Here is a 23,589-nt window from a genome sequence, read left to right as displayed (position 1 = left end):
AGGGACAAAACATATGACATAAAAAAACTAAGACAGCTATTATTTTAGGGTGGAAATTAGGTTACCAGTTTTACTCTATATTTTATTTTTGCCTATAACTTTCTTGTTTCAACCTTTGCTTCTTTCCTCAAAAGGCAAAGGAGCCAAATTCCAGAGTTCATCTGTACTCTTTAGGACTTCATTTTTTTGACTTGCCCCATCTTCTTTCCTGGCATACCCTCCCAATGTAAGGTAAACTTCAGCTATGTTTTTTCCAAGTTCTATTCTCAATTCACCCTCAATTAAAATGTTCAGGGACTGATTGTTCACTGAATAATATTGTGTGGTGTGTAGAATTTACCTGTGTCTTCCCCCCATTCCCTGAATTCCTATCTTTTCTTCTTATTAGCACTGTACTGTCACCACAAATGAAGGAGAAGACAATAAAAGCCATATCATGTTTTGGTAGAAGGATCAACTATATTAGACATCAAAACAAGTATCTCAAATGAGAGACAGGATTACCTATGGCTTTTGCATTTTCATATAGTTTACCAGAACCACTGGCCATGTGAGGGCTATCTGAGCTGCAACATCTAATTTAATTCTGGTGATACTCCAAAACAAGGTTTCTGTGTAGACAGATAAACCAGGGTATTCCACGTGCTTTTTTTCCCCACTCACCTCTAATGAAGGGGTAGCTACTCCACGTAAATTTTTAAAAGGAAATTTGAATGATCTGTCTCTACTAATAAGCACCCAGACAGTAAATGCAGACATTACTCACACAATAATACCAGCACAGCTGGAACTACAAACACATCATTTTCTATTGCAAGCAGAGCAACAAACAACTTATTTTTTGGATCCACAGAGTGATTTAACTTTATACAAAAGGAGAGAGTTAATATGTCATCAGAGTAAAAACTGTATTACACCTTTGAGGAAGACAACAGTCTATGTACAAGGTAGATATGGTTAGATAGGGAATGGATTCATTTGAGTCCCTGACTATAGCAATATATACTATAACTGTTCACTGGAAATGTATTGTTAAAGAATATTTTGTTAGCCCTGGCCAGCTTGCTTAGTGGCAGAGTGTCAGCCTGGCATGTGGCTGTCCCAGGTTCGATTCCTGGCCAAGGCACACAGAAGAAGCACCCATCTGCTTCTCCACCCTTTTTCCTCTCTTTTCTCTCTCTTTCTCCTCCCCTCCTGCAGCCCAGGTTCCATTGGAGCAAAGTTGGCCCCAGGTGCTGAGGATGGCTCTATAGCCTCTACCTCAGGCACTATAATGGCTCTGGTTGCTATGGAGCAAAGCCCCAGATGGGCAGAGCATTGCCCCCTAGTGCGCGTGCTGGGTGGATCCTGGTTGGGTGCATGTGGGAGTCTGTCTCTCTGCCTCCCTGCTTTTCACTTCAGAAAATAATAAAATAAAATAAAATAATAAAATAAAATAAAATAAAATGACTATTTTGTTGTTAATGTCATGGTGGTGATTTTTTGTTTTAGTTATCTATGTTATTTTATGGCAATTGTTATTAGGGCTTTGTCAAGAAACATATTTGATTATATTTTCAGATGTTAACCACTTTATAAAGAAAAGCAGAATTTTATATGTACGTATTTTCTTGGTATGGTCCCATATTTATTACAGTATTTTAAAAATTTGGAGGTCATGATCTGGATTAAATGAAATAATGTAAAAATAATTAGAAATGATGGGCACATATTAAATTAAATACTCCATGAATGTTAGCAGTAAAGCATAATAAATTACCAAAGCCTGATGTTTCTTCCCATATGGAATTTCCAACTTTTGTTTTACCACCAGTGAGGTTAGGATGAGTAATTTGTTCAGCCTGCTTTAATCTCTCTCTGTCTCTTTAACTTTCTCTATACCAAATGTAAAAAGCAAAATGAGGGAAAATGTTTGCCTGTCTAATAAAAATAAATAGAGCCCTTTTTGTTTGTTTGATTGACTTAATTAGTTTTTAATCATGTTTAGCAAAAGGAAAAAAAAGGAGGAGGACAAATATAGAAAATAAGTTCGCAAACAATTTGCATGGGTGAAACTATGGGATAAAATAACCGACAATGCACATGTGAAAAGATGTTCAACGTCACTATTCATCAGAGAAATGCACATTAAAACCACAGTGAAATATCACCTCATGCCTGTCAGAATAGCTATTATCAATAAATCAACAAACAATTGTTGGCCAGGATATGCAGAAAAGGGAATCCTCAAGCACTATAGGTGGGATGCAGATTGGTGCAGCCACTGTGGAAAGCAGTATGGAGTTTCCTCAAAAAATTAAAAATAAAACTGCATTAAGACACAATGATTCCTCTTCTGAGGACTATAGCCAAAGAAACCCAAAATACTAATGTAAAAGAATATATGCTCCCCTATATTCATTGCAATGCTATTTACAAAGCCAAGATTTGGAAGCAGCCTGAGTACCCAACAGAAGAGTGAATCACAAAGCTGTTGTACATTTACACAATGGAATACTACTCATCCATAAAAAAGAAGGTAATCTTAACTTTTCCAACAGTATGGAGAGGCCTAGAGGGTGTTCTGCTAAGTGAAATAAGCCAGAGAAAAACAAATAACATATGATTTCGCTTATGTGTGGACTCTAATGAACAAAATAAATGAAATAGAAATGGGCTTATAGATATAGAGAAGAGACTGACAACTGTCAGAGAGGTGGGAGGTTGAGGAAATAAGTAAAAGGATTAAGCAAAACAAAATAAACCTCATAGACACAGACAAGAGGGGAAGGAGGGTGGGAGGGGGGAAGTAGAATAGGGTAGAGGGGAAATAAATGGTGACAGAAGGAGACTAGACTTTGGGTGGGGAACACACAATACTATATACAAATGACTGTTATAGAATTGTACACCTGAAGCCTATATATATAATTTTATTAACCAATGTAACACCAATAAATTCAATAAAAAGAAAAGAAAAGAAAATAACCAACATTTTGTCTACTAAAATAAAATTAACTTACATCAGATACTGAAATCACTACTATTTCAGTGTCCTCAGTTTGTTTATGGCAATAAAACTGTGTTAAGTATTGTTGGGGAAAAACATTTATATCACTTTTTATTTAGGGATGCATGAATATTAATGAAAAAAGCAAAATATCTGTTAACTTTCTACTATATCCACATGTCTTTATTAACAAAATTGACCAGGCAGACAGTAAGCATTTTTTATAATCAAAAGATTGACTTCAGGTTCAGATACTTATATCCATATGTATGTATACATACCTATATATACATGCAGATGCACACAGACATATATAGATACAAACATAAATTCACATGTACCCACACAAACATATGTACAGAGATTATACTAAAAATGCAATTTAGTGTCCTTTTAAAATTTTAATATTTATCACAAATCTGACAGTTGATGTTCTTGACAAGCATATCCAAGCATGCCAATACCATCCAAACAAGATATAGAACATTTCCATCATGGATGCAAGTATCCTGGAACCCTTTCCAAATTCCCATTCTCCAGAGGCAACTATAGATTAGTTTTGCCTGTCCTTGGAATTCAAATGAATGGAGTAAAAGAGTATGTTTTCTTTTGTGTCTGGCTTTTTTCATTCAACATAACATCATATTGTTGAGTTTATCATAATTTACTTCTTTTTATTGGTATATAAATAACCCACAAAGTATTCTTTCATGTTCCTGTGTTGACTGTTGGGTTTCTTTTTATTTTTTCTTTTTGGCTATTAAGAAGAAAGCTATTACCAACATCTTAGAAAAGATATTGTTTGGACATATGTTTTTAGTTTTCCTAGTTAAAAACTGAAGGGTGAAATTACTGAAAAGAGTAGCTACAAGGTCAGAGAAATGGCGCCATTGGAGGGTTCCTGATATCTCTCCCTGAAATTTCAACAAATTCAACAACGAGAGACAGAAAAACAATCCCAGGAGTATCTGAAATATACACATACACCAAACAAAGGTATGATTGGGCGAAACGGTAGCTAAATATACAATCCATTCTGAAGGAAATAAGACAGAGAATGGAGCACTCTGCCTTCCTCACTGACCTGAGCAGGGGCTGCTTTCACTTGGAACTGAGAGAAGGCGAGGGCTGGGGCCATGGAAAAAGCAGGACTAGGGCGGAGACGTTCAAGCCAAGGAGAGAGTGTGCCTGCCATTCAACCCACAAGGAGCGCGGAGCTAACGCCAGTGGCAGACCCTGGCAGAGGTGGGCGAGCAGTTGCTTTGTTTACTCCTGATATCCTTGTAGGTGAGCTTGGACAGTGTATGAGTGATTCCTCCTAGTGCCCCGGGCGTGGGCACCCATGTTCCCGGACAGAGGGGCAGGGTTAGCAGTAGACTTCTGCATGGGCTGCGACCAAAAGCTGGCTTCCCTATGCCTGGACCTCTCTGAGTGGGGCACCACCGCCAGCCATACAGGCTAACAAAGCACATTACCTGGGAAGAAAAATGTGGAAATGCTAGGGGGAAGGGCATGCAGGCAGCTTGCAGTCTCTGGAGCAGATCCGCAGATCCAATCACTGAAATTAGCTTAACCTGCAGTCTGCTCACTGCCCAGCTGGCTTACGCCAGCAGTGGCTCTGGCTGACAAGGTCTTCTTTCTCAGATCTGTGATCTAAGAGAAGTCAATGGAGAGATGTGATATTTTTTAGGGCCTCTTGCTCTGCACTTAGTGGCTGGGGCAACTTCCTGCCAGCTGATACAGGGTGAAAAACACATTCCTATAGACTGTTCTCAGACCCCAGAGAACACTGCAGAAGTTTGGCAGGCTAGGCTGTAGGCTTCTTAACAGGGGAGAGGCCTGCAGAGAGCAGTCCCACAAAACCCTAAGACAGATTTAACTAGACATACCCAGGAAATCTTTAAAAGGAGACTAAACAGAAGTCAACTCTCCCCCCTGCCTGCTTAAGCTGGAGGCTCTGGTCAGCAGAGCTTTCATACTCAGGGCTGTGCTCTAAAAAAACCTGGAGGAGGGGCTTGACAGCTTTTAAAACCCCCTGTTCTTCAGGCAGTGACCAGGGCACCTTCTTCCCTGCCAATACAGGTTACAAAGTGCAAAAAGCCGGGGAAGAGTGGTCCCGCAAAGTGCTGAGGCATACTGGACACACCTGGAGGCTCATAGAAAGACACCTTGAGAGCAATTGGCTTCCAGCCCTGTCTGATTATACTGGCGGCTCTGACTGGCAAAGGCTTACCCAGAGCCTTGCATTGACTGGGGATAGAGTGAGGATTTGCCTACTCTTAGGGCCTCTTGCTCTCCAGGCAGTGGCTGGGGCAACTTTACAGCTGGGTCACCAGGCTGCGATTCAGGAAAAAGAGATTTGGAGAGGGGCTCCGGGAAAATGGACTCTCCCATTGTTGGAGCCTGCAAACTCTAACCAGCCCTGAATACCAATGAGACTGAGGCCTAGTAATGTCATTGCCATCATGACACATCAACTGCAAATCTCTACCTAAGCGTGCCACAGGGGCAGAGCCTGGGTACAGTGCCTCCAACCAAAAAGTGAGAGAAGAAGGAAAAGGAAAGAGATAACCTCTCAAAATCAAGAATAATCCACAGTCTTTATAACTTTTCCACTTTTTTTTCTTTCATTTTTTTATCTTTATTTTTTTTCTTCCACCTTGGTCCTTTTATCCTCTTTTTGTCATATTTTTCTCTCTTCATCTTGAACTTCATTACTCATATGTGTTACATTTCTCATTATGTTTTTTTTCTTTCTCTCTGTGAGGGTTACATTCCAAAAATGTTTAACTCTCTCCCTTTTTTTTTCTTTTTTCCTTTTTCTCCCTCTCTTTTGGTTTCTTCTTTTCTCTTTCACTTTTCCTTTCATTCGATCCTCATTCAAAAACAAATTATTTTATTTTGGATTCAAATTTGTTCTTTGTGGCATTTTGTGTGCTTTTTACTTCACTTTTTAACTCATTAGCATTCCTCCAAACCCCGGATCTTCATTCTATGTAGTTTTTGTTCACTTAATACAATAGTATTTTTTCTTTTTTTTTCATTTCTTGTTTTCTTCTTTTCTCTTTCACTATATCTCTCATTCAACCATTATTTACAAGCAAATTATTTTATTCTTGACCCAAATTTTTTTCTTGTAGCATTTTATGGGTTCTTACCTCGTTTTTTGCACCTTTGTCACTTCTCCCCAACTCAGGACCTCCGTTATAGATAGTTATTGTTCCATTTAGCACAATATAATTCTCAGTTCTTCAATATATTTTCTCAAAATAATAAAAATACTAATTTTTTAAATTAATTTATATTTTTATATTTTTATTCTTTATCAATTCTTATTTGTATCATTAAAAAAACCACCCTCAGATGCCATGAAGGAAAAGGAAATCAAATATCATGGACACAAAAGACAGAGATGTGGCACAGATAGATGAGAAAAAATCTATAGAAAAAAATTTAATAGATGAAAAAACTTGGAGTGAAATGACAGAGAACTTAAAACAGAAATCCTAAAAATACTCAGAGATATACAAGAAAGCACAGAAAGGCAATTTGGGGAGTTCAAAAAACAACTCAACAAACACAAAGAATATATTACCAAGGAAATTGAAACTATGAAAATGAACAAAACAGAGATAAAAACTCAATTCATGAACTGAAAAATGAGGTAACAAGCTTATCTAATAAAACAGGCCAGATAGAAGAGAGAATTAGTGGCACAGAAGACAAGCAACCTGAGGCACAACAAAGAGGAGAAAGAATCATGAATTTTTAAAAAATGAGAAAGCTCTACAGAAATTGTCTGACTCCATCAAAAAGAATAACAAAAGAATAATAGGTATATCAGAAAGAGAAGTTAGAGAAAATGGAATGAAGAACATATTCAAACAAATAATAGACATGAACTTCCCAAGCCTATAGAAAGAGCTAAAGCCTCAAATTCTAGAAGCAAACAGAACACTGAGTTATCTTAACCCCAATGAACATATTCCAAAGCACATCATAATGAAACTGGCACAAACCAATGACAAAGAAAAATTCCCAAGGCAGCCAGGAAAAGGAAGAATACAACATATAAAGGAAGGTCTATTAGATTATCATCAGATTTCTCAGCAGACACTCTACAAGCTAGAAGAGAGTGGACCCCAATATTTAAAATTCTGAAAGAAAGGAACTTTCAGCCAAGAATACTATACTAACCTTTAAATACGAAGGAGAAATAATAACATTCAAAGATACAGAAAAGATGAGCGAATTTATCACCAGAAAACCCCCACTTCCAGAAATATTAAAGGGGGTGTTCTGACCAGATACAAAGAACAAAACAAAACCGAACCACAAGTACAAGCTCCACCAAGAACACAATAAAATCAAATTTAAACTGTGACAACAAAAACAAAAAAGAGGAGAGGACATAATTAACAAAGGCAAAGGAGAATGGAGTGCAAAAGCACCCATGAGACAGTGTACTACAATGAACATCGTAGGTACACTTTCCACTACTTAATGGTAACCACCCCTGAAAAAACTGCCACAAAAGCACTTGATTTGAAAAAAGAAGTAACAGAGGAAAGAAAAATGGATTACAACCAAACAAAAACAAATGATAAAAAAAACAAGAGAAGACTCAAACAAGATACAAAACTAACAGAAACCAATATATAAAATGGCAATAGGAAACCTTCAAGTGTCAATAATTACACTAAATGTAAATAGATTGAACTCACCAATAAAAGAACACAATGTAGCAGAATCGATTAAAAAAGAAAATTCAACTGTATGCTGCCTACAAGAAACACATCTAAGCTACAAGGATAAAAACAAATTCAAAGTGAAAGGCTGATAAACAATACTCCAAGCAAATAACATCCAAAAAAAGCAGGTGTAGCAATACTCATATCTAACAATGCTGACAGCAAAGGTAATCAGAGACAAAAACAGTCATTTCATAATGACTAAGGGGACACTGATTCAGGAAGACATAACTCTACTTAATATATATGCACCAAACCAAGCAGCACCAAAATATATAAGACAGTTACTGACTGACCTAGAAATAAAAACTGAAAAAAAAATACAATCTTACTTGGAGACCTCAATACTGACGGCTCTAGATAGTTCATCCAAACAGAAAACCAATAAAGAAACATTGGCCTTAAACAAAACACTAGAACAATTAGATATGATTGACATCTACAGGATATTTCATCCCAAATGCCAGAGTATATCATTTTCTCTAGTGTACATGGAACATTCTCAAGAATTGACCATATGTTGGGCCACAAAAATAACATCAGCAAATCCAGAAAAATGGAAATTATACCAAGCATATTTTCTGATCATAAAGCCTTGAAACTAGAATTCAACTGCAAAAAAGACATAAACAAATCCACAAAAATGTGGAAACTAAACAACATACTTTTAAAAAATGAGTGGGACACAGAAGAAATAAGCAAAGAGATCAAAAGATATATACAGACAAATGAAAATGACAATACGACATATCAGAATCTCTGGGGTGCAGCAAAAGCAGTAATAAGAGGAAAGTTCATATCACTACAGGCCTATATGAACAAACAAGAGAGAGCTCAAGTAAACCCCTTAACTTCACACCTTAAGGAACTAGAAAAAGAACAAAGACAACCCAAAACCAGCAGAAGAAAGGAAATAATAAAAATCAGAACAGAAAGAAATGAAATAGAGAACAGAAAAACTATAGAAAAAATGAATATAACAAGAAGCTGGTTCTAAGAAGACATAGGTACTAAACTCATGGACCTGGGTTTTAAAGAGCATTTTATGAATTTGACTCCAATGGCAAGAGAAGTGAAGGCAAATATTAATGAATGGGACTACATCACTGAGAAGTTTTTGCTCAGCAAGAGAAACTGATAACAAAATAAACAAAAAGCCAACTAAATGGGAAATGATATTTTCAAACAGCTCAGATAAGGGCCTAATATCCAAAATATACAAAGAACTCATAAAACTCAACAACAAACAAACAAACAATCCAATAAAAAAATGGGAAGAGGACATGAAAAGTCACTTCTCCCAGGAGGAAGTACAAATGGCCAACAGATATATGAAAAGATGCTCATCTTCTTTAGTTATTAGAAAAATGCAAATCAAAACTGCAATGAGATACCACCTCACACCTGTTAGATTAGCTATTATTAACAAGACAAGTAATAGCAAATGTTGGAGAGGCTGTGAAGAAAAAGGAACCCTCATACACTGTTGGTGGGACTGTAAAGTAGTACAACCATTATGGAAGAAAGTATGGTGGTTCCTCAAAAAACTGAAAATAGAACTATGTTATGACCCAGCAATCCTTCTACTGGGTATATACCCCCCAAACTCAGAAACATTGATATGTAAAGACACATGCAGCCCCATGTTCATTGCAGCATTGTTCACAGTGGCCAGGACATGGAAACAACCAAAAAGCCCGTCAATAGATGACTGGATAAAGAAGATGTGGCACATATACACTATGGAATACTACTCAGCCATAAGAAATGATGACATTGGATCATTTACAGCAAAATGGTGGGATCTTGATAACATGATACGAAGTGAAATAAGTAAATCAGAAAAAAACAGCAACTGCATTATTCCATACGTAAGTGGGACATAAAAGTGAGACTAAGAGACATTGTTAAGAGTGTGGTGGTTATGGGGGGAGAGGGGAGAGGGAGAGCAGAAGGGGGAGGGGCACAAAGAAAACTAGATAGAAGGTGACAGAGGACAGTCTGATGACTTTGGGTGATGGGTATGCAGCGTAGTTGAACGACAGGGTGACCTGGACATGTTATCTTTGAATATATGTATCCTGATTTATTGATGTCACCCCATTAAAAAAATAAAATTATTTAAAATTAAAAATGAGGCCCTGGCCGGTTGGCTCAGCGGTAGAGCGTCGGCCTAGCGTGCGGAGGACCCGGGTTCGATTCCCGGCCAGGGCACACAGGAGAAGCGCCCATTTGCTTCTCCACCCCTCCGCCGCGCTTTCCTCTCTGTCTCTCTCTTCCCCTCCCACAGCCAAGGCTCCATTGGAGCAAAGATGGCCCGGGCGCTGGGGATGGCTCTGTGGCCTCTGCCTCAGGTCTAGAGTGGCTCTGGTCACAACATGGCGACGCCCAGTATGGGCAGAGCATTGCCCCCTGGTGGGCAGACCATCGCCCCTGGTGGGCGTGCTGGGTGGATCCCGGTCGGGCGCATGTGGGAGTCTGTCTGACTGTCTCTCCCTGTTTCCAGCTTCAGAAAAATGAAAAAAATAAATAAATAAATAAAATAAAATAAAATAAAATAAAATTAAAAATGAAAAGATCAACAAAATTGACAAACCCTTGGCAAGACTCACCAAGGAAAAAAGGCACAGGACTCAAATAAATAAAATCCAAAATGAAAGAGGAGAAATCACCACAGACATCATAGATATACAAAGAATCATTGTAGAATACTATGAAAAACTATATGCTACCAAATTCAACAATCTAAAAGAAATGGGTAAATTCCTAGAACAATATAATCTTCCTAGACTGAGTCATGAAGAAGCAGAAAGCCTAAACAGACCCATAATAATGGAGGAAATAGAAAAGCTATTAAAAAGCTCCTCAAAAAAAAACAAAAAAAAAAAACGTCCAGAGCCAGATGGCTATACTAGTGAATTCTATCAAATATTCAAAGAAGACTTGGTTCCTATTCTACTCAAAGTCTTCCAAAAAAAAATTGAAGAAGCAGTACTTCCAAACACATTTTATGAGGCCAACATAACCCTCATACTGAAACCTGGCAAGGACAACACAAAAAAAGAAAACTACAGACCAATATCTCTAATGAATACAGATGCTAAAATGCTAAACAAAATACTATCAAATCGAATACAACAACACATTAAAAACAATACATTATGATCAAGTGGGATTCATCCCAGAATCTCAAGTATGGTTCAACATACATAAAACAGTTAATGTAATACATCATATCAACAAAACACAGAAACCACATGATCTTATCAATAGATGCAGAAAAGGCATTCAATAAAATACAACATCATTTTTTTGTTTAAAACACTCAAAAATGGGTATAGAAGAAATATATCTCAACATAATAAAGGCTATTTATGATAAACCATCAGCTAACATCATATTAAATGGCATAAAATTGAGGACTTTTCTTCTTAAATCAGGAACAAGACATGGTTGTCCACTCTCTCCACTCTTATTTAACATGATGCTAGAAGTTCTAGCTAGAGCAATCAGACAAGAAAAAGAAATAAAAGACATTCGTATCGGAAAAGAAAAAGTAAAGGTTTCACTTTTTGCAGATCCTATACATTGAAAACCCCAAAGACTCCATAAAAAGACTACTAGAAACAATAGACCAATACAGTAAGGTTGCAGGATACAAAATTAATATACAAAAGTCCATTACATTCTTATATGCCAACAATTAAACATCAGAAAACAAACTCAAAAAAATAATCCTCTTCATGGTTGCAACAAAAAATATAAAATGCCTAGGAATAAACATAATAAAAAATGTAAAGGACCTATATAATGAAAGCTATAAAGCATTGTTAAGGAAAATTGAAAAAGATACAATGAAATAGAAAAATATTTCTCGTTCTTGGATAGGAAGAATAAATATAGTCAAAATGACCATATTACCCAAAGCAATATACAAATTTAATGCAATTCCCATCAAAATTCCAGTAACATTTTTTAAAGAAATGGAAAAAAAAATTATCAGATTTATATAAAACTATAAAAAACCCTGAATAGCCAAAGCAATCCTAAGGAAAAAGAATGAAGCTGGGGGCATTATAATACCTGACTTCAAATTATATTATAGAGCCACAACAAACAAAACAGCATGGTATTGGCAGAAAAATAGACACTCAGACCAATGGAACACAATGGAAAGCCCAGAAATAAAACTACATATATATGGTCAAATAATTTTTGATAAAGGAGCCAACAACACAAAATGGAGAAAAGAAAGCCTCTTCAACAAATGGTGCTGGGAAAACTGAAAAGCCACATGCAAAAGAATGAAACTCAACTACAGTTTTTCCTCCATGCACTAAAATTAATTCAAAATGGATCAAAGACCAAAATATAAGACCAGAAACATTAAAGTACATAGAAAAAAACATAGATACTAAACCCATGGACCTTGGTTATAAAGAGCATTTTATGAATTTGACTCCAATGGCAAGGGAAGTGAAGGCAAAGATAAATAACTGGGACCATATCAGACTAAGAACTTTTGGCACAGCAAGAAAAACTGACAACAAAACAAAAAGACAGCCAACTGAATGGGAGATAATATTTTCAAACAACAGCTCAGATAAGGGCCTAATATCCAAAATATACAAAGAACTCATAAAACTCAACAACAAAAAACAGAGAATCTAATAAAAAAATGGGAAAAGAACATGAACAGACACTTCTCCCACGAAGAAATACAAATGGCCAACAGATATATGAAAAGATGCTCATCTTCATTAGCTATTAGAGAAATAAAAATCAAAACTACAATGAGATACCACTTCACACCTGTTAGATCAGCTATTATCAACAAGACAAGTAATAGCAAAAAAAAAGGAACCCTCATCCACTGTTGGTGGGAATGTAAAGTAGTACAACTATTATGGAAAAAAGTATGGTGGTTCCTCAAAATATTAAAAATATTATTTATAAAAAAAAATTAAAAATAGAACTACTATATGACCCAGCAGTCCCTCTAGTGGGTATATACTCCTATAACTCAAAAACACTGGTATGTAAGGAGAGAGTGACCATGTTCTTAAAGGGAGGAAGAGTCCATGGAGGCAGGGCAAGGAGGCCATGTGGAGGAGGCAGCCAGAATGGTGGAATGATGAAGGATACAGAATGCACTTAAGGACATCTTCTGTAATGTGACTCGATTTAAAAATTTTAATGGAGAGAGATGGGAAGATGGCAGCGGAGTAGGTGGACACACAGACACCCAGCTCTCACCACCAAACTGGAATACAAATAAATATAGGAAAAATCAGCATGAAAAACCAACTCTGGACTACAAGAACAGCTCTCAGAAACCAAGGAGCAAAGAAGCCACAACAAACCTGGTAGGGACTGCCTTAATCTCCTCTGCTTACAGGAACGGAGGGGAGGAAGAGGCTGAGAGCCCAGAGGGGATATCACACAAAGGAAAAGAGCAGAAAATACTGCTCACAGCCACTTGCCTGGTGACCAGGGAGCGAGGTGTGTTGAAAAGACTAGCTTATCTCCCAAGTGGAAAGAACAGGGAGAGGGACAGACTGTGAGGGGCTAAGGAATGCAGGAAATGAACTAAAAAAGCTGACTCATCTGTGCTGGAGGCAGCCATAGCTGGGGGAAGGACTGAACCTTCCACAAAACAGTACTAAATTGCTTCCAGATCAGAGATGTACAGACATCTCTCCAGCTCCAATCAGCACCACAAGACACAGCTGAAAACAAGAAGTGGGGAGGAGGGGCAGTAACTCAGGTCTCCATGGAGATCTGAGATACAACTCCTCCTACTGAAGCTGAGAAAACACCCTGCCCCCATAGAAATTAGTAGGCTGAAGAGGCCTTCAGAGTCTCAGGTTACACCCATCGCATTCCTGGATACATTTCCAAGGAAGCCCCCTGCTGAGATCAATAAACAAGACTATCACCTGTTAAGAAAACAAACAAATCAAGACTTCAAAGCTACACAAATCCAAAAGTAGATTAAAAATAATAGCTGATACCTACCCAAGAAGACCTAGAAATAACACAACTAAAAACTGTAGGCAGACAACACCAAGCCTAGACTCAACCAACTCTACAAATAAAACACCCAAACACAATGAGAAGACAAAAAAAGTGCAATCCAAATGAAACCACAAGAGATACCTTCAGGAGATGAACTGAGTGATATGGAAATAATCAAACTTCCAGATGCGGAGTTCAAAATAATGATTGTAAGGATGCTTAGGGATCTTAGAACAATAATAGATGGTCATTATGAACACCTAAATAAAGAAATAGCAAGTATAAAAAAGAATCAGATGGAGATGACAAATACAATATCAGAAATAAAGACCACAATGAAAGGAATTAAAAACAGGATAGATAGAGCTGAGGATGGAATCAGCGAGTTGGAGGAACCTGGAATGAAGGCATGAAAGCAGAGAAGAAAAAAGAAAAGAGACTCAAAAAGTCTGAGGAAACTCTTAGAGAGCTCTGTGACAACATGAAGAGAAATAACATCCGCATAATAGGGGTTTGTGAAGAAGAAGAAAAGGAACAAGGAATAGAGATGTTGTTCAATCATATCATAGCTGAAAACTTCCCTAAATTAATGCAGGAGAAACTCTCACAAGTTAAAGAAGCACAGAGGACTCCATTAAAGAGAAACCCATAGAAACCTACACCAAGACACATCATAATTAAAATACCAAAGCTAAGCGATAAAGAGAAAATATTAAAAGCTGCAAGAGAGGCCCTGGCCGGTTGGCTCAGTGGTAGAGCGTCGGCCTGGCATGCAGAAGTCCCGGGTTCTATTCCCGGCCAGGGCACACAGGAGAAGCGCTCATCTGCTTCTCCACCCCTCCCCCTCTCCTTCCTCTCTGTCTCTCTCTTACCCTCCTGCACCGAGGCTCCATTGGAGCAAAGATGGCCCGGGCGCTGGGAATGGCTCCTTGGCCTCTGCCCCAGGCACTAGAGTGGCCCTGGTTGCAACAGAGCGATGCCCCAGAGTGGCAGAGCATCGCCCCCTGGTGGGCAGAGCGTCATCCCTTGATGGGCGTGCCAGGTGGATCCTGGCCGGGAGCATGCGGGAGTATCTCTGACTATCTCTCCCCATTTCCAGCTTCAGAAAAATACAAAAAAAAAAAAAAGATGCAAGAGAAAAAAAACTATTACCTACAAAGGAGCCCTCATAAGGATGACATCCGACTTCTCAACAGAAACACTTGAGGCCAGAAGGGAATGGCAAGAAATATTCAAAGTAATGCAGAACAAGAACCTACAACCAAGACTAATTTATCCAGCAAGGCTATCGTTTAAAATTGAAGGAGAAATAAAAAACTTCCCAGACAAAAATTAACTCAAGGAATTCATTACAACCAAACCAATGATTCAGGAAATGTTAAGGGGCCTGCTGTAAACAGATCAAAGTGGAAAAAGAATATAGCAAAAAAGGAATACACCTTTAAAGAAGAAAATGGCAATAAACAACTACATATCAATAATAACCTTAAATGTAAATGGATTTAATGATCCAATCAAAAGACAGGGTAGCTGCATGGATAAGAAAACAGGACCTGTACATATGCTGTTAAAAAGAGACACACCTTAGAACAAAAGATACACATAGACTGAAGGTAAAAAAAATGGAAAAAAAAAACATTTCATGCAAATGGAAATAAAAAAAAAGCTGGGGTAGCAATACTTATATCAGAGAAATTGGACTTTAAAGCAAAGGATATTGTAAGAGATAAAGAAAGCCACTACATAATGATGAAGGGAGTAATCCAACAGGAAGATATTACTATTATAAATATCTATTCACCTAATATAGAAGCACCTAAATATATAAAGCAGACTTTGATGGATTTAAAGGGTGACATCTACAGCAATACTATAATAGTAGGGGATTTCAATACTCCACTAACATCACTAGATAGATCCTCAAGAAAGAAAATTAACAAAGAAACAGCAGACTTATTAGAAACACTAGATCAACTCGATTTAATAGATATCTTCAGAACCATTCACCCTAAAGCGGCAGAATATACATTCTTTTCAAGTGTTCATGATACATTCTCTAGGATAGACCACATGTTAGGGCACAAAAGTGCTCTCCACAAATTTAAGAAGATTGAAATCATATCAAGCATATTCTCTGATCACAACAGCATGAAATTAGAAATGAACGACAACAGAAAAGCTCAAAAACTCTCAAACACATGGAAAATAAATAGCAGGTTGTTAAATAACGAATGGATTAAAAATGAGATCAAAAAAGAAATAAAAAAATTCCTAGAAACGAATGACAAGGAGCATACAACAACTCAAAATTTATGGGACACAGCGAAAGCAGTACTGAGAGAGAAGTTCATAGCACTACAGGCACACTTTAAGAAGCTAGAAAAAGCTCAAATAAACATCTTAACCCTGCATCTAAAAGAACTAGAAAAATAACAGCAAGTAAAGTCCAAATGTAGTAGAAGGAAGGAAATAATAAAGATCAGAGCAGAAATAAATGACATAGAGACTAAAGAAACAATACAGAGGATAAATAAAACTAGGAGCTGGTTCTTTGAAAAGGTAAACAAGATTGATGAATCTTTAACTAGACTCACCAAGAAAAAGAGAGAGAGGACTCAAATAAATAAAATTAGAAATGAGAGAGGAAAAATAACAACTGACACAACAGAAATAAAAAATACTGTAAGAAAATACTATGAAGAACTGTATGCCAAAAAACTAGACAACCTAGATGAAATGGACAAATTCCTTGAAACATATAATCTCCCTAAAATCAATCTGGAAGAATCAGAAAACCTAAACAGACCAATTACACCAAATGAGATTGAAACAGTTATCAAAAAACTCCCAACAAAGAAAAGTCCGGGGCCTGATGGCTTCACAACAAAATTCTACCAAATATTCAAAGAAGAACTAACTCCTATCCTTCACAAACTATTTCAAAAAATTCAAGAGGAAGAAAGACTTCCAAGCTCCTTTTATGAGGTGATCATAATTCTGATTCCAAAACCAAGCAAAGATAACACAAAGAAAGAAAATTATAGGCCAATATCTCTGATGAATATAGATGCTAAAATCCTCAACAAAATATTAGCAAACCGGATCCAACAATATATGGAAAAAATCATACACCATGATCAGGTGGGATTTATTCTGGGGAGGCAAGGATGGTACAATATTCATAAATCAATCAATGTGATTCATCACATAAACAAAAAGAAGGAGAAAAACCATATGATAATTTCAATAGATGCAGAAAAAGCATTTGATAAAATCCAGCACCCATTCATGATCAAAACTCTCAGCAAAGTGGGAATACAGGGAACATACCTCAACATGATAAAAGCCATCTGTGAGAAACCCATAGTCAACATCATTCTTAATGGGCAAAAATAAAAAGCAATACCATTGTCAGGAACAATGCAGAGGTGCCCCCTTTCACCACTCTTATTCAACATGGTCCTGGAAGTCCTAGCCACAGCAATCAGACAAGAAGAAGAAATAAAAGGCATTCAAGTTGGAAAAGAAGAAGTAAAACTATCATTATTTGAAGATGATATGATATTGTATATAGAAAACCCTAAAGTCTCAGTCAAAAAGCTACTGGACCTGATAAATGAATTCAGCAAAGTGGCAGGATATAAAATCAATACTCAGAAATCAGAGGCATTTTTATACACCAACAATGAACAGTCAGAAAGAGAAATTAAGGAAATAATCCCCTTCACAATTACAACCAAAAAAATAAAGTACCTAGGAGTAAACTTAACCAAGGAGACTAAAGACTTGTACTCAGAAAATTACAAAGCATTGATAAAAGAAATCAAGGAAGATACAAACAAGTGGAAGCATATACCGTGCTCATGGTTAGGAAGAATAAACATCATTGAAATGTCTGTATTACCCAAAGCAATCTATAAATTCAATGCAATACCAATGACATACTTCAAAGATATAGATCACATATTCCAAAAATTTATATGGAACCAAAAAAGAACACGAATAGCCTCAGCAATCTTTAAAAAAAAGAATAAAGTGGGAGGTATCACACTTCCTGATATCAAGTTCAAGTACAAGGCCATTGTATTCAAAACAGCCTGGTACTGGCATAATAACAGGCATATAGATCAATGGAACAGAACAGAGAACCCATAAATAAACCCACAGTTCTATGTACAACTAATATTTGACAAAGGAGGTAAGGAAATACAATGAAGTAAAGACAGCCTCTTTAACAAATGGTGTTGGGAAAATTGAACAGCTACCTGCAAAAAAATAAAACTAGATCACCAGCTTACACTACTCACAAAAATAAACTCATAATGGATAAAAGCCTTAAATGTAAACCTTAAAACTATAGGCATATTCGAAGAAAACATAGGTAGTAAGCTCTCTGACATCTCTCAGAGCAATATATTTGCTGATTTATCTCCACAGGGAAGTGAAATAAAAGACAGGATAATCAAATGAGACTATATCAAACTAAAAAGCTTTTGCACAGCTAAAGACAACGAGAACAGAATAAAAAGACAAACTACACAATGGGAGAACATATTTGACAATGCATCTGATAAGGGGTTAATAACCAAAATTTATAAAGAACTCGTAAATCTCAACACCAGGAAGACAAACAATCCAATCCAAAAATGGGCAAAAGAAATGAATAGACACTTCTCCAAAGAGGACATACAGATGGCCAATAGGCATATGAAAAAATGCTCAACATCACTAATCATTAGAGAAATGCAAATTAAAACCACAATGAGATATCACCTCACACCAGTCAGAATGGTGCTCATCAACAAAACAACACAGAATAATTGCTGGCGAGGATGTGGAGAAAAGGGAACCCTCCTGCACTGCTGGTGGGAATGCAGACTGGTGCAGCCACTGTGGAAAACAGTATGGAGATTCCTCAAAAAACTGAAAATCGAACTGCCTTTTGACCCAGCTGTCCCACTTTTAGGAATATACCCCAAGGACACCATAGCACTGTATGAAAAGAAGAAATGCACCCCCATGTTTATGGCAGCATTGTTCACAATAGCGAAGATCTGGAAACAACCCAAGTGTCCATCAGAGGACAAGTGGATAAAAAAGCTTTGGTACATATATACTATGGAATACTACTCAGCCATAAGAAATGATGACATTGGATCATTTACAATAACATGGATGTACCTTGATAACATTATATGGAGTGAAATAAGTAAATCAGAAAAAAACTAAGAACTATATGAATCCATACATAGATGGGACATAAAAATGAGACTCAGAGACATGAACAAGAATGTGATGGCAATGGGGGTGCGGGGGTGGGGGGAGGGGGGAGGGGACGAGGAGGAGAGAGGGGGTGGGGGAGGGGAGGGGCACAAAGAAAACCAGATAGAAGGTGACAGAAGACAATTTGACTTTGGGGGAGCGGTATACAGCACAATCAAATGTCAAAATAATCTGGAGATATTTTCTCTCAACATATGTACCCTGATTTATCAATGTCACTACATTAAATTTAATAAATAAATTAAAAAAAAACAGAAAAAACACACTGGTATGTAAAGATACATGCAGCCCCATGTTCATTGCAGCATTGTTCACAGTGACCAAGACATGGAAACAACCAAAAGGTCTTTCAATAGATGACTAGATAAAGAAGAGGTGGTACATATATACTATGGAATACTACTCAGCCATAAGAAATGATGACATCGGATCATTTACAACAACATAGATGAACCTTGATAATATTATACTGAGTGAAATAAGTGAATCAGAAAAAACTACAAACTGTATGATTTCATACATAGGTGGGACATAAAAATGAGACTAAGAGACATGGACAAGAGTGTGGTGGTTACCGGGGCAAGGGGAGGGGAGGGGTACAAAGAAAACAGATAGAAGGTGATGGAAGATAATCTGATTTTTGGTAATGGGTATGCAACATAATTTAATGTCAAAATAACCTGGAGATGTTTTCTCTGAACATATGTACCCTAATTTATTAATTTTACTCCATTAAAATTAATTTTTAAAAAAGAGTATCTACATGTCTAGCTTCCAAAGAAATTGTCAAACTATTTCCTAATATGATTGTACCACTCTTACCAACAAAATGTTAGAATTCTATGTGTACTACATCCTTTCAAATATTTGGTATCATCAGTTTTGTGTATGTTTTGTTTTGGCAGTGCAATGGATGTAAAATAGTACTTCATTACACTTTAATAGTACTTCATTTGCTTTTCCCTTGTAACTAATGCTCTTAAACATATATTAATATTTATTTTTCTTTCTGGAAAAGTGTATATTTAAGTCTTTTAATTTTTATATTTGGTTCTGTGTTTTTTACTATTTTTTTTTTAGAAAATATTTTGTGTGCATGTGTGTGCATGGAGATTTGCATTTCTATGTTTAATGGAATTTGCGATAGAAAAAATATTTTAATTTAAGTGAATTCCAACTTATTAATTTGTGTTTTGGGGGTTTTTTGGTATCTTATCTAAGAAATCTTAGTCTATCCAAAAGTCACAAAAATAATCTGTTTTTGCTGAAATGTTTGATGGTCAAAATATTTAGTTGTCTTTATAAAGGTGAGCCTACTCCTGAACTCTATTTTTTACATTGATCCATTTTTTCTTCCCAACACCAATACCACATGACCTTTATTACTGAAGTTTATTATAAGTTTTGAAATAATGTAATATTAATCCTCCAACTTCATTCTTTTTCAAATGTGCTTTTCCTACTCTAGGTACTTTGTATTCCATATGAATTTTCTAATGAACTTATCAAAGTCAATTTCTAAAAACAGCTCTTGGGATTTTGGTAGTGTATCATTTATATCATAGATCAATTCAAAGAGAATTGACAGCTTAAAAATATTGAGACTTCTGATCCATGTGCTAGGTATATCTTTCCATATATTTAAGTTCTCTGTAATTTTTCTCAGAAACATTTTGTAGTTTTTACTACACAAACCTTGCAAATCTCAAATTGTATCTATACTTTCATATTTTTATGCTATTATAAATGGTATCTTGTTTCATTATTTCAATTTTTAATTGTTCATTTATATATATAAATATGATTGATATTTGTACATTGATTTTGTATCATGCAAGATTGCTAAACTCACTTATTATTCTAGTAGCTTTATGAAGATTCCAATAGATTTTCTATAATAATATCATCTCTGAATAAAGAAAATCTTACTTCTTTCTCTCCTTTTATGTCTTTTTCTTGCTGAATTTCACTGGCTAGACACCCTAGTACAATGTTGAGTATAAATGATGAGAACAAACATTCATTCTCTCGTTTATTCCTATTTTTATGGGAGATCCATTTAGTTTTTGACTAGTAAGTATCATGTCAGTTATTCATTTTTCTTAGATATTCTTCACCAGGTTAAGGGAATTCTCTCTTGTTCCTAGTTTGCTGAGAAATAAATGTTGGATTTTATCAAATGCTTTCTTTGTGACTATTAAAATTATCACATGGTTTTTTTTACTAGTGTATTATTATATTCAAGTACATTCAATAATTGATTTTCAAATGTTAAAACAACCTTGCACTCGCAGGATAAACTCCACATCATGATGTACTATTATCCTTTATATCAGCAATTTTCAACCTTTTTCCATCTCATGACACATTTGAGATTACTAAAATTCTGCAGCATGCCCAAAAATATTTTTTGCTGATCTGACAAAAAAATAAGTATAATTTTGATTCATTCACATCAGACAGCTATTGTTGTGTTGGGAGTTGTCATTTTTATACTTAACAATCTAAGGGAAAAGAGGTCAGTACTCCTGTCTAAATAGTCTGGTATTGCCTGACCTGTGGTGGCACAGTGGATAAAGCGTCGACCTGGAAATGCTGAGGTCGCCGGTTCGAAACCCTGGGCTTGCCTGGTCAAGGCACATATGGGAGTGGATGCTTCCAGCTCCTTCCCACCTTCTCGTCTCTGTCTCTCTCTCCTCTCTTTCTCCCTCTCTGTCTCTCTCTCTCTCCCTTTCTCTCTCCTCTCTAAAATGAATAAATAAAATTTAAAAAAAAAATTTAATAAATAAATAAATAAATAGTCTGGTATTGTATGTTTTAAAAATTCTTGCAGCACACTGGTTGAAAATTGCCGCCATGGCCCTGGCCGGTTGGCTCAGTGGTAGAGCGTTGGCCTGATGTGCAAGGGGTCCCGGGTTCGATTCCCAGCCAGGGCACATAGGAGAAGTGCCCATCTGCTTCTCCACCCCTCCCCTCTCCTTCTTCTCTGTCTCTCTCTTCCCCTCCCTCAGTGAGGCTCCATTGGAGCAAAGATGGCCCAGGCGCTGGGGATGGCTCCTTGGCCTCTGCCCCAGGCGCTAGAGTGGCTCTGGTCGCAACACAGCGACGCCCCAGAGGGGCAGAGCATCACCCCCTGGTGGGCAGAGCGTCGCCCCCTGGTGGGCGTGCCGGAGGATCCCGGTCGGGCACATGCGGGAGTCTGTCTGACTGTCTCTCCCCGTTTCCAGCTTAGGAAAAATACAAAAAAGAAAAAAGAAAATTGCTGCCATATATATATATGTAATTTTTCTTTTTAAAAATGTTTTGGCCTGCTCTGGTAACAGAGTACGTACTGCTGAACTCATAGAATGAGTTGGTAATATTTTTTCCTTTTCAATTATTTGAAGAGATGTGGTAAAATTGCTATTATTTTTTCTTTCTTTGGGTTTAACTTGTTCTTTTCTTAGTTTCTTAAAGCAAAGGCTGAAGTCACTCATTTGTGAACTTTCTTCTTTTTAATAACAGACATATATTGTTATAAAATTACTTCTATATTCTGCATTAGCCATATCTCACAGATTTTAGTGATACTTTAAGTGATTTACTTTTAATAATCACAATATTTTATCACACTTATGCAGACTTGACTTAATAATTTGAGGAGTTTTTGTGCGTTGTAAACCCAGTAGCCATGGCCACCATCACAGTTGCCTGGCCCATGTAGGTTCTCATTGATTTCGGACAGATGGTAATAAAACAACAGAGCCACGAACTGGTGGGCCATTAGCTTTAATCCTAGTTTGCACCTGGCAGGCAAGTAAAAACATACACTGGGCTCCAAAACCCACTCATTTAGTGCTCACAAAGCTACTGACTTATCCGTGTTTCCTAAAATCAAAGGTTTCTAGCTCACCAGCTTCATTCTCCTCTGTTCTCCATCTCCTTCTCTCTGCACAAACTGCACTAACTGGCTTCTCTTTCAGCACTCCGCAATCTTGGATGCCTCTCCTCTCCTCCACGTGGCCTTACTCTACTCTCTACTCTAATGCTAATCTCAGAAATCTAGAGAACAAGCTCCCAGTCTGCCCCCATTTTATAGTGTAGAAATTAAAACCTTTAATCCAATATACAAATAAGGAAGTCTCTGATACAAAGTCACTTATCTGAGGCATAATGGGATTCCTCATGAGAGCACACCACCCTAATCAAAAAGGGTGGGAAAGGTTTAGTCCTAAAACCAAGCCCCAGACTACAAGGATCCTGCCTGCCCACAGCCCACCCCCAACATACATTAATATAATCATGCCCATCCCAAGCAAGAAGGGCAACTAAAATCACCTGAGTGATGGGCTTCCACGTGGGCAGCGCCATCTTTAACAAAGTGAGCATAATATATTTTATCTACCCAACATGCGTTTTTGTGGTTTTAAAATAATATTATTTGTAAATTATAATTTATTTGCTTTTAATTTTATAGATTTGTTGGTATTATTTTTGCAGTTTTTATTGGTTATCATTTAAATCCATTTTGAAATCAAGCTATTTCTAAATATTAAAAGCAAACATGAA

At 36.8% G+C, this 23,589-nt stretch overlaps 1 non-coding gene across 1 annotated transcript; it reads left to right on the top strand.

Annotated features, from left to right (window-relative positions):
* The first annotated feature begins 21,900 nt into the window (after nt 1-21,900).
* On the top strand, nt 21,901-21,977 carry TRNAI-GAU (transfer RNA isoleucine (anticodon GAU)). The gene has a single exon. It is a non-coding gene; the product is annotated as a tRNA-Ile (tRNA).
* The last annotated feature ends 1,612 nt before the right edge of the window (nt 21,978-23,589 follow it).

The sequence above is a fragment of the Saccopteryx bilineata genome, chromosome 3, assembly GCF_036850765.1.
Source record: "Saccopteryx bilineata isolate mSacBil1 chromosome 3, mSacBil1_pri_phased_curated, whole genome shotgun sequence".
Classification (NCBI taxonomy): Eukaryota; Metazoa; Chordata; class Mammalia; order Chiroptera; family Emballonuridae; genus Saccopteryx; species Saccopteryx bilineata.
The sequence above is the reverse complement of the archived record's forward strand: the minus strand, read 5'-3'. Positions and strand labels throughout refer to the sequence as shown.